The sequence below is a fragment of the Salvelinus alpinus genome, chromosome 16, assembly GCF_045679555.1.
Source record: "Salvelinus alpinus chromosome 16, SLU_Salpinus.1, whole genome shotgun sequence".
In the NCBI taxonomy this organism is placed as follows: Eukaryota; Metazoa; Chordata; class Actinopteri; order Salmoniformes; family Salmonidae; genus Salvelinus; species Salvelinus alpinus.
In genome coordinates this window covers 1,396,055-1,409,276 of record NC_092101.1, presented here as the reverse complement: position 1 = coordinate 1,409,276, position 13,222 = coordinate 1,396,055, and positions in this window count along the sequence as shown.

Below are 13,222 nucleotides of genomic sequence, written 5' to 3'. Positions count from 1 at the left end.
TATAAGTGTGTGTGTGTATGAGTGTTTGTGTTGTTGGTATAAGTGTGTGTGGTGTATGTAGTGAATTCAGAAAGTATTCAAACACCTTGACTTGTTTCACATTTTGTTGCATTTTATCCTGAATTGAATATGTATAACATTTAGATGTTTTGTCACTGGCCTACACATAATACCCCCTAATGTCACAGTGGCATTATGTTTTTAGAAAAGTTTACAAATGAATAAAACATGAAAAGCTGTAATGTCTTGAGTCAATAAGTATTCAACCCCTTTGTTATGGCAAGCCTAAATAAGTTCAGGAGTAAAAATGTGCTTAACAAGTCACATAATAAGTTGCATGGACTCACTCTGTGTGCAATAACAGTGATTCACATGATTTCTGAATGACTACCTCATCTCTGTACCCCACACATACAATTATCTGTAAGGTCCCTCAGTCGAGCAGTGAATTTGAAATACAGATTCAACCACAAAGACCAGTGAGATTTTCCAGTGCCTTGCAAGCGCACTTAATGGTAGCTGGGTAAAAAAAAGCAGCCATTGAATATCCCTTTGAACATGGTGAGGTTATTAATTACACTTTGGATGGTGTATCAATACACCCAGTCACTACAAAGATACAGGTGTCCTTTCTTACTAATTTGGTGAAACCGCTCAGGGATTTCACCATGAGGCCAATGGTGACATTAAAACAGAGTTTAATGACTGTGATAGAAGTAAACTGAGGTTGGATCAAAAACATTGTAGATACTCCACAATACTAACCTAATTGAAAGAGTGAAAAGAAGGAACCTTGTACAGAATACAAAATATTATAAAACATGCGACCTGCAACAAGGCACTAAAGTAGTACTGCAAAAAATGTGGCAAAGCAATTCATTTTTTGTCCTGAATACAAAGTGTTCCTGTATGTTTGGGGAAAATCCAATACAACACATTACTGAGTACCACTCTCCATATATTCAAGCATGGTGTTGGTTGCATTCTGTTATGAGTATACTTGTAATCATTAAAGGAGTGTGAAGTTTTCAGGATAAAAAAGAAAGGGATTGGAGCTCAGCACAAGCAAAATCCTAGAGGAAAACCTGGTCCAGTCTGCTTTCTACCAGACACTGGGCGATGAATTCACCTTTCAGCAGGACAAAAACCTAAAATGGACACATCTATATTGCAGTTGCTTACCAAGAAGTCAGTGAATGTTCCTGAGTGGACGAGTTGCAGTTTTGACTTAAATCTACTTAAAAATCTATGAAAAGAATAATGGGCAAATGTTGCACATTCCAAATGTGGAAAGCTGTTAGACACTTACCCAGAGAGACTCACAGCTGTAATCACTGCCAAAGTTGCTTTTTCAAAGTATTGAGTCAGGGGTGTGAATACTTAAGTAAATGAGATATTTCTGTATTCCATTCTCAATATATTTGCAAAGAATTATAAAACATCTTTTCACTTTGTCATTATTGGGTATTGTGTGTGGATTTGTTTAATTTAATCCATTTTAGGTGAGATATATATATTTTTTAATCTATTTTGAATTCAGGCTGTAACACAATTTTTTTTTGAATAAGTCAAGGGGTATAAATACTTTCTGAAGACACTACTGTTTGTGAATGTGTGCTGGTTTTGTGTGAGAGTGTCAGTGTAGTGTGTGTGTGAGGGAGTGAGTGTGTATACAGTGTGTATATTTAGTCTTTGAGTGTGCATAGAGTCCGTGCAAGATAGGACCAGTGCAGATAGTCTGGCTAACCATTCATTAACTATTTAGCAGTTTTATGGCTATTTAGCAGTCTTACGGGGTAGAAGCTGGGGTAGAAGCTGTCTCAGAGTTTATCAAAGCTTTGTAAAGCAACGCATCACAAGGCTGTTTAAGTTGTCAATTAAAGGGCTAATGAGTAAGTCAGGGTTGAGGGTGGGTCTGGGTCCCAGTCCCACCCTCAATTCTGCTTTGCTCATGCAATGAGGAGCCCATCGGCCTGCCCCTGGATGACGACCACTTCCCCAAACGTCATACCCATAACACATCTGGGCCTGATTCCTCCTAGGAGAGCTCTAGCAGCCAGGTATCAGGAGAACAGAGGGGCTCATTCTCTCTGTGTATGTTTGTAATGACTACATGCTCCTAGGGGGAATCAGGCCCAGATGTGTTATGGGTAGGACATTTGGGGAAGTGGTGACTCGATGGGTCATCCAGGGGCGGGCCGATGGACTCATCATTGCACACAGCTGTGCCTCGCCATCTCCCAGCCCTGACCTTTCACTCTTGACCCTGCTGTGCCCCTTCTGCTTGGAATGCAGGATCATTATTGGCTACCGAACTTCTCTTTCGTTTCCTGTTATACTTTTCAAGGATGCTCAAGGTACTGTGTCTCTTGATACCTCTCAGCCATGGGTTTAAAAAGGATTTGATTGGGCATTATCATAATTTTCACAATATCACAGAATTATTCCAACCTTATAGTGTGGAGATATGGGCCTGATCTAAATATATATATATACATATATATATCTAAAAAACACTGGAAAATCACTTTTTTTTTTACTTCACTGGGCCTTTAACATGAATTATGGATTGCTTATGCTCTTCCAGTAAATCAATATATTCAGGACTGTATTGTACTCGTGTGGCTGACAAATAAACATATCTTAATCCTGTTTATTTATTTGTAGGAACATATTTAGTCAACTTGACCCTATTTGATTGAAAAGGAGTGTTCATTGTTCATGATTTCTAGTGGAATCATTTGTTTATTGCACAAAGAATGTCAAGCACAAGTGTAACAGTAAAAAGCTGGAGCCCTAAAAGTGAAGCAGGTTCATGCCCTGGGCTCTGTGCAATTTATTAGTAGGCTTAGTTGTCGTTTTGGCAAAAAAAACAACACACGAATGCACTTTTATTAACTTGAAGCAACAATAAAAGAATAGTAATGAGTAGAGAAAAGAGGTAAAGTTTTTTATGAAGTCAGGACAAAGAGGATTTCTTGTCCTGCGCCATTATAAATCTATTTTTCAGCCCTGAAAATGTATTTTCCTCTCTTTTATGAGCTGAAAATGTGAAAAGAGAGCTGAAAACCTTAGCAGGGCATTTGGTTTCCAACTAGGTTGCTCCGCTGATCTGGCGATCGCATGTCTTGTATCCAAAAACACTAGTGTAATTGATGCAGAGCACACTTTAGATTGGATTCGTTCTAGTTTTTTTATTACGCCAATTGTGCACTTGTTTACTTTTAATGATGATTGTGATATAACATAAGAGACCCAATTAAAGAAGTCTGATAGCCCTTCTCTATTGGCCCTTCGTGCTAACCCGCAGTACCCTTCACCTTTTCCCCCAGATTTCTCACACTGACCCTAGGCATGAAACTTGACTCTTGTCCCCGGTTTGAGACTGAGGCCCTTTGGCTTAGGCCACATGTTTTCATATGACCGACCAACTGAACTCATATGTTCAAAACAGCAGAAAATAACCACATGAAAGACAGGGAAATAATTAATAAGTGTCAGTCCTTCTGATCTCAAAAGACGATGAGGAAAAAGTCTAAAACAAATGAAGACGTAGGGGCTCCATTCCAATCAATTATCTCCAAAATGTGAATGAAAGAGAGTTCTGAACACTCCCCTCTGTTTTATCCCTCCGTCTGCGGCTGCAGAGAGATATTCTTCTTATAGGACGCCTGGCAAATATCCATTAGCTCTGCTGTATCTTAGCGACTGCAGACCTGTTTTAGGTCCACCTCCTTGGAAAGAGAGTAGTCAAAGATGGACAGGAACATATTGGGCATGTTCCAGGTAGACTAAATGCTCCATAGGTCTGCACAGGTCATCACAGCTTTGCAATGCTGGAGGATGTGTTAAACATCCCAGGAGCATATCAACATGATACTAGGTGCCAATGGGTGGGTGTAGCTGGTTCATGGAAGTCAGGCGCAGGAGAGCAGAGATGAGTGGACAAAGCACTTTACTCAGGCAATATTATTAAAACAGGACGCAACCGCGTCACAAAAAACAAATGCCCAAAGAACAAGTGAGGCAGCACAAAGAACACACAACCAAGTACAAAGTACCGGCTTCCACAAAGCACGGGTACAAAACAAAACCCGGCGTACACCAGCCGGAAGTGTACCAACCTGAAAATAAACAATTTCACACACAGACATACGGGGAATAGAGGGTTATATACACGACAAGTAATGAGGGAATGTAAATCAGGTGTGTGGGAAAACAAGACAAAACAAATGGAAAATGAAAGGTGGATCGGCGATGGCTAGAAGACCGGTGACGTCGACCTCCGAATGCCGCCCGAACAAAGAGAGGAACCGACTTCGACGGAAGTTGTGACACTAGGCCTGCACAGAATGTATGGTTCTAGAATGCACCTGGAATGCCTTCCTGATTTCAGACGACAATGGCTAGCCTAAACATGTCGAAAAACAAAGTTACTGTATATATAGTGCAGGGGAAAGTATTTTCCCCCTTTTAGATTTTCTCTGTTTTTGCATATGTTTGATACTGAATGTTATCACATCTTCAAACATAACCTAATATTAGAGAAAGGGAAACTGAGTTTACAAATAACTAAAAAGATATCCTTAGTTCATTTATTTAATTATCAAAGTTATGCAACACGCATTCCCCTGTGTGAAACAATAATTGCCCCCTGACACTCAATAACTGGTTGTGCCACCTTTAGCTGCAATGACTGCAACCAAATGCTTCCTGCAGAACTGCTTTAAGTCAGCGATATTTGTGGGTTTTCAAGCATGAACTGCTCATTTCAAGTCCTGCCAGAACATCTCTAATGGGATTAGGTCTGGACTTTGACTAGGCCATTCCAAAATGTATAATCTGTTGCTTTTTAGCCATTTTCATGTAGACTTGATTATGTGTTTTGGATCATTGTCTTGATGTATGACCCAGCTGTGTTTCAGCTTTAGCTCACAGACAGATGGCCTGACATTCTCCTGTAGAATGATCTGATACAAAGCAGAATTCATGGTTCCTTCTATTAAGGTAAGTCGTCCAGGTTCTAAATCAGCAAAGTATCCCCGAACCATCACACTACCACCACCATGCTTGACTGTTGGTATGAGATTCTTACTGTACAATGCAATGTTTGGTTTTCGCCAGGCATAATGGCCAGGCATGACCAGGCCAGGCATGTTGTCCAGGTGCTTCCAGGTGCTTTTTGGCAAACTTTTTGGACAGAGCAGTTTGTGCTTGAAAACCCACAAATGTTGCTGAGTTACAGCAGTTCTGCATTGAGGAGTGGGCCAAAATTCGTCCACAGTGACGTGAGAGACTGATCAACAACTACAGGAAGCTTTTGGTTGGAGTCATTGCATCTAAAGGTGGCACAACCAGTTATTGAGTGTCAGGGGGCAATTACTTTCTCACACGGCATTGGGTGTTGCACACTTTGTTTATGAAATGAAAACATGAAATAAGTGTGTTACTGTTGTGTTATTTGTTCACTCAGTTTCCCTTTATCCAATATCAGGTTTTGGTTGAAGATCTGATAACATTCAATATCAAAAATATGTAAAGGTAGGGAAAATTAGAATGGGGGAAAATACTTTTTCACGGCACTGTAAGCCTAGCTGTTACTCACTGGTATGAGACATTAGGGACATGGACGAAGAAAAAGATTGGGGGTAAACAAATACCAGATGAGGCATGTTGTTCTTATGTTATTTGTGTGCCTTGATTTGCCCTAATAAATTGCCAGATGGGTAAATGGAACACTGAACTATGCATACCACATACCGCAAGTGGCTGCTAAGCAAAGATACTGCTAGTGTATCATATAAAAACGAGAGAACAGTATTCCATCTTAAAAACAACAAGTTTAATGAAGTTTAAATGCCCGCACAGTATGAGGCCGCTTTTCACAGGTCAATTGTATCTATAATGGATGAGAAATGGCCAAAGGGAAAACTTAAAAGGAAAATTTGACCTCAAGGAAGAAATGGGAGACATTAATAGGAAATTCTCCTCAGCACAATTCATCTTTCCCCTCCCTGCATTAACCGAGAGACAGAATAAGGATGTTGGTGATGGTGACATGTTAAAAGATCTAGAAAACAGTGGTCCATGTTGAACTCAAGAGCCAGAGGCCGTGAAATCAGAGAAAAAAACTTGAACATTTGGAGATTGAATGTGGGATAAGCTTGAAAGTGGCACAAAGTAAGCTCTGAACATGCTCAAGATCTGTCTCTATCGTGTCGTGATTAACTGCCTTTAGGCTGTATTCGGGACAACCAACCATACCACATCTCCAACGTGGGATATGTGAGAAGCTACGCCATGGTGTATGTTCGGTGAGCGCTCCTCTGCAAAGGTGATTTGTCAGAGAAAAAGTTGAGATTAAGTTAAAATAAACAACCACAGGAAGCTGTCACGGTTCTCTAAAGTAGAACCCAGAAGCAGACCAGGACAAGGAGAGTAAGACGAAGGTGAGTATTTATTTACAAGTTTAAATGTAGTGATAGAAAAATCCAAGTAGCGGAGCGGGCAGCGGAGGTGAGTTGATGGAATTGAGTAAGCAGATCCAAGGAAGTAACTGAAGTCACCGACGACCAGGTAGGGATGGGATGAGTGTTCCGGGGGAATGACTGTAGACAGAAAAAACGGAGGTAAGTTCAAGGCAAGCAAGACGTACAAAACAACAAAACAAACTCTATCAAACTGGAGGCTGATACGCTGGCACAACATACTGTTCATGGCTAACGATCCGGCAGGGAATGGATGTCAGGTCAGCGCTTATGAAGTGGAGGGGTGATGATCAGGACCAGGTGTGCAGATAGCTGATGGGATACAGGTGCGGGTACTCAGAGATCCTCCAACTAGCTACGTCACCCGGCAACCAGACAGGGTGCGTTCCAGGACACCTGAAAAAACACTCCAGGACAGAACACAGGCAAAAACAGACTCAGGAAGCGGGATTCGTGACAGAAGCAGCCCAGATCTATTTGATTCTATTTTTGCAGATAGTTTTGCTGCCATTACATTCTAAATAGACGCTGTTCAATCTGTTTGACATATTATTGTAGGCAACCAGGAGAATAACCCTCTCTGTCGCAGCTACAGACCCGTATCTATTAAAACAACATGGGAATTTGCAGTGCATTCGGAAAGTTTTCAGACCTTCACTTTTTTTTTTTTTTGTACATTACAGCCTTATTCTAAAATGTATTAAATACAAAAAATCATCATCAATCTACACACAATTCCCCATAATGACAAAGTGAAAAAACGTTTTAAGAATTTTTGCAAATGTAAAAAAAACTAAAACAGAAATACCTTATTTACATAAGCATTCAGACCCTTTGCTATGAGACTCAACATTTAGCTCAGGTGCATCATATTTCCATTGATCCTCTTTGAGATGTTACTACAAATTGATTGGAGTCCACCTGTGGTAGATTCCATTGATTGGACATGATTTGGAAAGGCACACACCTGTCTATATAAGGTCCCACAGTTGACAGTGCATGTCATATCAAAAACCAAGCCATGAGGTCGAAGGACTCGCTGTCAACCTTTAAGTTGTTATTGAAGACTCATATCTTCAGTAGGTCCTATGAGTGAGTGTAGTCTGGGCTAGGGGTGTGAAGGTGAAGGGAAAGGCACGGGAGCGATGAACTGCCCATTCTGTCTCTGCCTGGCCGGATCCCCTATCTCCACTGGGATTCTCTGCCTCTAACCCTATTACGGGGGCTGAGTCACTGGCTTACTGGTGCTCTTCCATGCCGTCCCTAGGAAGGGGTGCGTCACTTCAGTGGGTTGAGTCACTAACATGATCTTCCTGTCCGTGTTGGCGCCCCCTTCGGATTCGTGCCATGGGGGGGATCTTCATGGGCTACACTCGGCCTTGTCTTAGGGTAGTAGGTTGGTGGTTGAAGATATCCCACTATTGATGTAGAGGCTGTGCTTTAGCAAAGTTGGTGGGGTTATATCCTGCCTGTTCAGCCCTGTCCGGGGGTACCATCGGACAGGGCCACAGTGTCTCCCATCCCCTCCTGTCTCAGCCTCCAGTATTTATGCTGCAATAGTTTGTGTTGGGGGGCTAGGGTCACTCTGTTACATTTGGAGTATTTCTCCTGTCTTAACCAGTGTCCTGTGTGAATTTAAGTATACTCCCTCTAATTCTCTCTCTCTCTCTTTTTCTCTCTCTCTTTCTCTCTCTCGGACCTGAGCCCCAGGACCATACCTCAGGACTACCTGGCCTGATGACTCCTTGCTGTTCCCAGTCTACCTATTCATGCTGCTGCTCCAGTTTCAACTGTTCTGCCTGCGGCTATGGAACCCTGACCTGGTCACTGGATGTGCTACCTTGTCCCGGACCTGCTGTTTTGGACTCTCTCTCTACTGCACCTGCTGTCTCTAACTCTGAATGATCGGCTATGAAAAGCCAACTGATATTTACTCCTGAGGTGCTGACCTGTTGCACCCTCTACAACCACTGTGATTGTTATTATTTTACCCTGCTGGTCATCTATGAACTTTTGAACATCTTCGCCATGTACAGTTATAATCTCCACCAGGCACAGCTAGAAGAGGACTGGCCACCCCTCAGTGCCTGGTACCTCTCTAGGTTTCTTCCTAGGTAAAGTCATCCTGAGTTGTTCCTAGCCACCGTGCTTCTACAACTGCATTGCTTGCTGTTTGTGGTTTTAGGCTGGGTTTCTGTACGGCACTTCGTGACATCAGCTGATGTAAAAAGGGCTTTATAAATACATTTGATTGATTGTATTGTCCGTAGAGCTCCGAGACAGGATTGTGTCGAGGCACAGATCTGGGGAAGGGTACCAACAAATCTCTGCTGCATTGAAGGTCCTCAAGATCAAAGTGGCCTCCATCATTCTTAAATGTAAGAAGTTTGGAACCACTCCTCCTAGAGCTGACCAGGCCAAACTGAGCAATCGGGGGAGAAGGGCCTTGGTCAAGGAGGGGACCAAAAACCCGATGATCACTCAGACAGCCCGCTTGGAGTTTGCCAAAAGGCACCTAAAGGACTCTCAGACCATGAGAAACAAGATTATCTGGTCTGATGAAACCAAGATTGAACTCTTTGGCCTGAATGCCAAGTGTCACATCTGTAGGAAACCTGGCACCATCCCTCCGGTGAAGCATGGTGGTGGCAGCATCCATGCTTAATTTTTCAGCTGCAGGGACTGGGAGACTAGTCACGATCAAGGGAAAGATGAACGGAGAAAAGGACAGAAAGATCCTTGATGACCTCAGACTGGGGCGAAGGTTCACCTTCCAACAGGACTACGACACTAACCACACAGCCAAGACCATGCAGGAGTGGCTGTGGGACTTGTCTCTGAATGTCCTTGAGTGGCCCAGCCAGAGCCCGGACTTGAACCCAATCGATCAACTCTGGAGTGACTTGAAAGTTGTTGTGCAGCAAGGCTCCCCTTTCAACCTGACAGAGCTTGAGAGGATCTGCAGAGAAGAATGAGAGAAATTCCCCAAATATAGGTGTGCCAAGCTTATAGCGTGTTACCCAAGAATACTCTAAGCTGTCATTGCTGCCAAAGGTCCTTCAACAAAGTACTAAGTAAAGGATCTGAATACTTATGTAAATTAGATATCTATTTAAAATGTTGATACATTTGCTAAAATATCTAAAAACCTGTTTTTGCTTTGTCATTATAAGGTATTGTGTGTAGATTAATGAGGTAAAAAACACTATTTAATCCATTTTTAAATAAGGCTGTAACGTAACAAAATGTGGAAAAAGTCAAGGTGTCTGTATACTTTCCGAATGCACTGTCTATTTAATTAAATGCACTATGCTTGTAATTTTCTATGAACATGTACAATGCTGTAAGACATCTTTAAATGAATGGGTTTGAAAAATAAACAAGGTGGAAAGGGTTGTTACAGGAAACCATAGCATGGGAAAAGAATCCTTCCTGAACATGTTCATTTCTCATATCTAGCTATTTCCCTCCGGATTTCTGTGTGTAAACTAACCCACACTTCCACACTGGTGAGTTATGGCCATAGCTTTCAATGCCTCCACTGTTGCTTCTTACACTGCTTCTTGTAGATGCAATGTACTTTTCATGAAAAAATTTGTGTGATATATAATATATTTGAATAATTTAGTGTAAGAACATTTATAAAATCAATCAATTTTTCAATAATCAATCTGTCAACTATATTATATGCTTGTCTTTCTGCACAGATCACCTAACCATGCTATGATATTCATCACTTTCCCTGATCCTAACCTAAAAACCTAAAGAAAATCCTAAAATATCTGCACAACACCAAGTCCTCTTATCAGTGTGATGTGAAAACCTGAGAGATGTATAGAGGACCTGTGTTTACATGGGTTGTACCATTTAGGACTTTCACCATTTTGAAGTAGTCAACTGGGTGGGAATTTCAATGGGTTAAGGAAGGTAAACATAATTTTATCCAGGTCATCAGTAGGGATTTAGTCATTTAGCAGACACTTTAATCCAGAGCGGTTTACAGGAGCAATTAGGGTTAAGTGCCTTGTTCAAGGGCACATCGATAGATTTTTCACCTAGTCATCTCGGGACCTCAAACCGGCAACCATTCAGTTACGGGCCCAATGCTCTTAACCGCTAGGCTACCATCAGCCATTAAATTAAAACTTGCAAGCAAACATTCCAGAACTGCAGATGGCAGAAAATAGCCAACCTTGGGTTTATTGCTGTTCGAACAACACACTTCAGGTGGCAGTATGCACCTTTCAGTTTGTTTACCAACTCATAGAAGTAGTAGAATAAGCAAATTGACAATTTAAAAATGGAGATGACCTCAATTGCGCTACCAATGCACTGACAGATACAACATTGTAATTTCTATTCATCTCTGTGGTGCAGACCAGTGTCATCTACAGATTTACTGTCAACATACTGTTGGTCAAAGGTCAAAGGTCAGATCAGGGCCACAGACACCATAACAATTCAATCCAATGTATTCGAGTTAAACAGTCAAAATAATGAAGAGAGTACCAACACTGGAATAATTGCGTACTTCTCTGATATTGATGTCAATTTATTGTTTATGCAGGCCTTTGCCAAGCAAGTCTGTGTGAGAACATATGTGACTCACCACCTGGATTCGGTATTATGTAGCAAAATTTGAAATTGTGTTTTTTACATTATTTAAAAGAAGAGACTGAGCTACAAAATGGTATATCAGAAATATTAGAGGAACAATGGGAAAGTATTTCTGCTTTGAAAGTTGATCAACTTGTAAACTCACTTTTGAGAAAATTGCCTTTGAATGTTTTGCTATCTAGTGAAGAGCTCTTCTTTGTGTACACCCATTCAGCATCTTTCACACCCTCCCATCACACCCTCCCGCACTCTTTGCCCCACCCATCTCGTTTCGCTCTCGAAGCGCACCCTGACACTCTGGCCGATGATTTGTTTACCTCTGGATAACATGACAACAGCCTAACCAGCTCTGATGGCAACAATTTCATTACGCTTTTTTGCAGACATTTACTGACACCGGCCATATTCAGCGGGTGTTGTACACACGTCACGTAACGTTAGCTGACGGGCCAGCCAACGTTAATTAACACTGCCAACAATGCCACAGTGCTGGGAGCTAACCAACCATGTGCTATGTTAGCACTTTGGCATGAAATGAAACCACTTTCTGTCAAAATTTGAAAACGTGTAATATCTGAAAATGTTACGTTAGCTAGCTAATGCTAGACTATCTTACCTGTATACATCATGCATGATGGACGAATCTCCCTGTCAGGAATGCCATGCCATAGTTGCCCTTAGTTTGAAGATGTAATCCGGAGACAGATGTTTCCTCCATCTCTTTGGCTATCATAATCTAATTTCAATGATTTCAAAACTTGATCCTCCAGAAAGTGGAGAGCCACACTTATGCAGCTCCACTATAACATAAAAAATGTTCAAAGCCGCATTCAACAGCCGCATAAAACTTTGTTAATAAGGCACATGAAAGTTCACATGTTCAAGAATGCATTTCAACCATAAAAATGCATTTTGATGAAAAAAACATGTTTTACGTTCAAACGGCTCTCCTGGGAATTTGTGACTTGCGACATATGACTACTTTCCTGAACTGGGTCACATATGAATAATTTTTCCCCCCGAAAGTTAGTATAATGGTGCAATAGTTCCACAAAGTTGTTGGAGCAACAATCAGAATGACTTTACCTTTTTTTATTTCACCTTTATTTAACCAGGTGGGCTAGTTGAGAACAAGTTCTCATTTACAAATGTGACCTGGCCAAGACAAAGCAAAGCAGTGCGACACAAACAACAACACAGAGTTACACATGGAATAAACAAAACATACAGTCAATAACACAATAGAAAAAAATTATATATACAGTGTGTGCAAATGAGGTAAGATAAGGGAGGTAAGGCAATAAATAGGCCATAGTGGCGAAATAATTACAATTTAGCAATTGAACACTGGAGTGATAGAGACTGGAGTGATAGATGTGCAGAAGATTAATGTGCAAGTAGAGATACTGGGGTGCAAAGGAGCAAAGCAATAAAAAAAAACAGTATGGGGATGAAGTAGTTGGATGGGCTATTTACAGATGGGCTATGTACAGGTGCAGTGATCTGTGAGCTGCTCTGACAGCTGGTGCTTAAAGTTAGTGAGGGAGATATGAGTCTTCAATTATTTTTGCAATTCGTTCCAGTCATTGGCAGCAGAGAACTGGAAGGAAAGGCGGCCAAAGGAAGAATTGGCTTTGGGGGTGACCAGTGAAATATACCTGCTGGAGCGCGTGCTACGGGTGGGTGCTGCTATGGTGACCAGTGAGCTGAGATAAGGCAAGGCTTTACCTAGCAAAGACTTATAGATAACCTGGAGCAGGTGGGTTTGGCGACGAATTTGAAGCGAGGGCCAGCCAACGAGAGCATACAGGTCGCAGTGGTCGGTAGTATATGGGTCTTTGGTGACATAATGGATGGCACTGTGATAGACTGCATCCAATTTGCAGTAGAGTAGAGTGTTGGCAATTTTGTAAATGACATCGCCAAGGTCAAGGATCGGTAGGGTAGTCAGTTTTACGAGCTGCCAGGGACCTGTGGAAGGAAGCAGGCCCCCTGATCACCCCGTGTCTGCCAGCAGGGGAGGACCTAACACCTCAGCTCGTGCTGTATGGGGTGGGCCGAAGGCCTATTCCATCGAAGGCCTTCACCAAGTTCTGGCTCACCCTCACGTGCCTGAA